Below are 6,000 nucleotides of genomic sequence, written 5' to 3'. Positions count from 1 at the left end.
AGAGCCTTGGTGACGGACCTCGTCAAAGGCTTTCTGAAAATCTGAGTATACTATATCCACTGGATTACCCTTGTCCACAGCTTGTTGACCCCTTCAAAGAATTCTAGTAGATTGGTGAGGTATGATTTCCCTTTACAAAAACCATATTGACTCTTCCCCAACAAATCGTGTCCATCTATGTGTTTGATAATTCTGTTCTTTACTATCGTTTCAACCAATTTGCCTGGTACTGAAGTCAGGTTTACTGGACTGTAATTGCTGGGATTGCCTCTGGACACTTTTTTAAAAACTTTAGCTATCGTCCAGTCACCTGGTACAGAAGCTGATTTCAATGATAGCTTACATACCACAGTTAGTTGTTCTGCAATTTCACATTTGAGTTCTGAAGGAACTCTTGGCATCAGAACAGTGAGAGGTAAATGAACAGATACTGTTAGTCACATGGTAAAGATACACTCATATGGCCCTGATTATAATGCTTAGTATTGTCAAAGCATTTTCCTAAAGGGAGAGAAGGTCAGTATTAGAGGTCCCGTATTACAGATGGGGAAACCAAAAACTCAGAGTGACTAAGCAGCACAGCCAGCAACAGAATCCCTAAGATAGTGCCTGTAGAAGTGAAACTGTAAAAGCAATAGCCTCTCCTGCTCCAGCCATCCTCCGCGGTTCCAGCCTTTCTCTCCAACTCCCACACAGAGGGGGCAGGGGATTAGGAGGTTACATGCAGTAGGAAGAGCGAGGGAGGTGGGCAGGGGAAGAGCATACCCTGAAATAATGCAAGTCTATGGGACTTAAGTGCCTAAGTCTCTTTGGTGGTTCTGAACATTGTACCTAGAAACATATCGTCTGGCCAACTAAGGTGATCAGGTCTGACAATGGCATCCCATGTGAAGGGTGTACCATCGATTTATATAATTGCATTTCTGGTATTCTTTTCTATCCCAACCTTTATACATTCTAACACTTTTATAATTTCTGTACACTGAAGAGACTTTCATTAAGTTTTCCACATTGACAGCCAGGTCTTCTCCCTTTATTAGTATAGTTTATGTACAACCCAGCAAAATTTGCATAGTTTACATTATTGTCCCCAGGTGCATTAATTGCATTTTTAATATTGAATTTCATCTGTTACTATGCTCCCCATTCACTTAGCTTTATTAAATTTCTCTGTAATTCGTCAGTCTTCTAGAGTCTTGACTAGTCTAAAATGTTTTTGTGCTGGATGTAAATTTTGTCATCTTGTTTGCCTCACTTTCCAGATGATTAGAAAAAGATTACTGTATCATTACTAGTACAGAACCTTGGGATGCTTTACTGTTAATCTTTTGGTATGCTGAACATTGATCCTTTATTCTTGTTTTCTGTCTGTTGGACAGTATCTGATCCATTTTAGCTTTCATCCCGTAATTACTTATTTTCCTTGTTTTCCTCTTCTCAGAGACTTTGTCAGAGGCTTTCTGAATGTCCAAAATGATTAGCAGCTCACTCTCCTTAATCTGCTCTTTTGCTGACAAACTCAAAGAATCCTATTAGATGAAGCACGCTATGTAGCCTGTATGAGGGGGACAACCCAGCACAAATTCATGGATGTATTTTGTAATCCTATTCCTAAGTATCATTTTACCTGATGTGCCTGGCTCTGAAGTAAGGCTCACTGCTTTGTACGGCACCTTTTAAAAAATAAGTATAATTCACACTCATCTCTGGGCACTTCTGAAAGGCCCAAGGTGATGAGTGTGATCTTTGGCTGCCTCACTGTTTGGATGGCCAGCTCTGACTTACCCTCTTTTCCAGTGCCCTTGTGATGTTCAGAAGTACTACAGCCTGGATACTCCAGTAACAGGTTACGAAGGAGGCTCTGTCTAGCACCTGGTGATCAAAGGTGCTGGTGGAGAATGTTGAGTAACTCAGCTCCAAGTCACATCAAATTAGCTCACCTTTTTAGAGCTCTATTCCTTCCAAAATGGCCACATCAGGGTATTCTCTCTTAGCACCACCTCCCTCTGTCTGTTCTTACACAGGAAAGAGGAGCATGGGAATAGGAATTACCTATTCCCTTCAGCAGGAAGGCAATCTCACCGAGAGTCAGTGAATATGAGTAGGAGCATCATGGCTTTGACATCTGGGATTCTCACACATTACTTATCTAGTCCTACAATGTAACACTTCACTGCAATGACGACTCATGGTAGTAAAAGTTAAGCACATGACTAAGTGTTTGCAGGACTTGCGCCTTAGAATGGAAGTACTAACTTAATATAAAGATGTCACGTGATAAGGAAAGCTACTATAATTTTAGCTGTAAAGTCTGTGTTTCTTTATAAATGCCATACCACATAATTTCTTACAGTAAAAAGACATTTATTATAACAGGTTTATAAATATTTGCATATGTTATTGTCAGACAATTAACCAAGTCCACTAGAACATCAACAACGCAATTAGTATAAAACAAATATTACAAAGCAATGTTTTAGGGCATGCACTTTTTATAAAATAGTCCTGTTGGTGAAAATAATTTCATTATTTGTTCAGTTTTATCTTTCTGCAAATTCCAATGCATTAACATAAAAGTTTATTTTTAAGAACTTCTGTCCAGGTATTTGACAACCAAACCTCAATGAGCCTATTCCTCCACTCTCACCAAACAAAGTACTCAATGACTTCAAACAGGAGCTGGAAAGGAATGGAGGACTGGGCTCAAGATAGAGAATGAAGAGCATGCTTAATATTAAATACTGTAGGTACACGTTTCATGTGAATATCAATTATTTAGACTAAAATTTCATTTTTAGCACAAACATCGTACAAAATTAAAATTTAATGCTGGCATAAGTTACATTCTTTACAGTTCATATGATACTGAACAAACTGGCAAGAGTTAGCATACTTTTTACAGTCTTAATCACACAAAAAGTCTGACGCAAACCAGACCTCAGAATGCACTAACTAGAAATACTGAGTACAACCAGACATTTGTCTTAATCTAAACAGAACTGTTGATATTTAATATATGGGAACAAAAATGTCCATCTTTAGTCAAGGCTGGAAACATCTTTAGGGTGTAATCCTGACTCTATTGAAACCAATATGAATTTTGCCCTTGATTTTCTTTCAGTAAACATGGTACTATTTTCAGCTTTGAAAAAAATAGACGGTAGCTGTATTTTTTGTTACTACTTTATCATCAGATGTGAAATCAGAAAAAAAAAATCACTGCTGTATATAATACCACTCACTTTAGTATTGCCATGGTATAGTTGCGAATATAGTTGCTTAAAGAAATTCTCATCATTATCGCTGATAATATAAACTTTGATATTCCTAGATTTTAATGTGGCATCTACATTTCACCTCCAATTCTACTAATTTTATATACAATATTCTCTTATCCCCAAACTTCTTTTTTCCTTCATGGTGGAAAAAAATATATACTACACTATAAATATATAGTATTGGCGGGGAAAAATATCCCTTGAAAATAAGATAAAAAGGGTTAATGAACCTGTGCTGTAAAGTGGTTTGCTTTATTGTACTCTCCAGAGCATGCTCCCAGTTACTTTTCATTCTAAAACCATCTTACTGGATTCTCTGATTTCTACAAAACCAAAAAGCCTAAAGCAAAATTACTTTATTTAAACATTAACATTGACAGGGAAGTTGCTTTTATTTTTTATTTTTCTAACCTTTGTGTAGAAGAGCATTACAATGAAAAGATGCAAAAATATTTGTATTCTTTTCCACATAATCAAATACTTATTTATCTATTCATTGAACGTTTCCATTTTCAGAATCTGAAATACCTTGAATTATTGAACCTGAATGATCTAAAGGGTAAAGAGTCTATGTAACTGCCTTCGGATTCACCCCTACACATAGTGATTACAGTGCAGTTTTTATCATGAGTAGCCGCTGAAGTCAAATGGGAGTTGCAGTTACTTAGCACTTTTGAAAAATCCGACTAATTTAGGAATGTAAATATGGATTTGGAGTTGTAATTTTAGATTGCAAGTTTAAAAAATTTGGTTACTGTTACTAGTCATCTGCTGCTGGAAATGGTTCTTAAAATATTCTCAACATTGTTATGTGATAAATCCAATGCAAATTTAGCACAGACTTGGCTTCTTAATAAAATTACAATTCATTTGCTTATGTAAAAGGTCTGGCATAGAAACTTTGGGATTGCCATACCATATCAGGACAATAGATTGAGAATCCTAAAACCAAAGATTCCTAACCAGCTAGTAGAAGTTTTAAGCTAAGCCAAATTTAGCCTTAAAAACTCAGCAGTACCACTTTTAAAGACTTTGTAAGGTCATGTTGAATACATACTGAACACTAAATTAGAAGAATGCTCCCCTTCCCTTACTCTAGTAAAATCGGGGAAGGAACTATATTTCTGAAGGAGTGTAACATGAACCCAAAATAAAGACATTTCATACTATTTATTATGCTGATTTGGTTGATATTTGTAACTCATTTTGCACTTTAAAAGAAAGTAATGTTACTACATTTTCATACTCCTTCTTCACACCTATCATCCACTCATCTTATGTTGGTACTATGCTCTATTATGTGACTCGCAGTCTAGCAGTGGCTCAATTTAGATCTGTTAGACACAAATACAATTATAGCTGATTTTACAAAGGTCTTAGAAGATATCCAAAAACTAATCTATGTAAAAACTGAATTTTGCTTTTGATTTATTTAATTTGTGTGTGTAGATATAAAATATATTACCAACAACACACAGATCTAGAGAAAACAGGTTCAGAAAAACTGGGGTTATCTATACCATATTTATGTGCAAAATCAGATACTTAAGACATCTAAATTACACATACAAATAACAGTGAATGCAGAAACAGAGGGGCAGGTTTTAAAAATCTGGTACATAATACACAAATATATAATCTTTATTTCCCTTGACTGCCTTCTGCACTGGAAATTTGACATTTTTTTTAAAACTTCCAGGACCTGTTAGAAGTATCCACACAGAAGATGGGCATATTTTAGTGTTGTATCAGATCCTAATGCAACTCTGATACAACACAGCAAAAATGCCACTAACACAATGAGATTAAATTCGGGTAAATACATGATCTACAATGAAAGCCCTTGAGCACAGATACAGAGCTGAGTTCCATCCTGATACTCAGGCATATAGAGCTGTGTCCCCTGTGAAATGGCCAGTAGCTGATTTGTCAAGATCCTGTACCCAGTGATGTGTTTCCATATCTTAAAGGGCAGATTCAAGGCTTTAGGGTCAAATTCTGGATTTATGTGAATATGTATTTTAGCAAAGAATGTAGTCTTTAGTCTGCATCGGCCTGGAGAGAATCTACATAAAAGTTGAATTTTCTTTAGGATCAGATTCTGCCTCTCTTATACATATTGAGTAGTTTAATTAATGTGAATAAGGGTGACATAATCCGATCTTAAGTAAACACCTCAAACACTTAAGAGAAAGCAGTAAGTATAAGAAATAATTAATCTCCTCCTTATTGTTTAAACAATATCTTATGATTATACTAAATAAATGTTTACCCATTTTATTCTAAAAATACTTACTGATGCTTGCATTCCGCAATGTGTAGCATGTGTGCAGACTGCTTGCACCCACTGTCTATACATTATAAGATCAGGGTCTAAATGAATGTTGTTGATTGTATCCATGCAGAATATATACGTTTATAAGTTTCATTTAGTTAACTTTTTTTCCTCCAGCTGTTCCAGGTTCTAGACAAATTATACAGTGTATGTACAACCATTTCAATAATATTAGGACTCCCACAATGGATCTCCGTGGAAAAAAAATGATACTCCTTTTCTGTAATTTTACAGTGCTATTTGCAGCCAGCTTCTAGGGAAGGAAAAAGCACATGGTTCCTTCTGACACAGTTCTAAGCAGAACCAAGTTTGTTCTATTTGGGGATATTAGCTGGAGGTGACACATGAGAGAGAGAAAATAATGAGTGGTATAAAGATAGTCAGGCA

The sequence above is a fragment of the Eretmochelys imbricata genome, chromosome 2 (genome assembly GCF_965152235.1).
Source record: "Eretmochelys imbricata isolate rEreImb1 chromosome 2, rEreImb1.hap1, whole genome shotgun sequence".
Classification (NCBI taxonomy): Eukaryota; Metazoa; Chordata; order Testudines; family Cheloniidae; genus Eretmochelys; species Eretmochelys imbricata.
The sequence above is the reverse complement of the archived record's forward strand: the minus strand, read 5'-3'. Positions refer to the sequence as shown.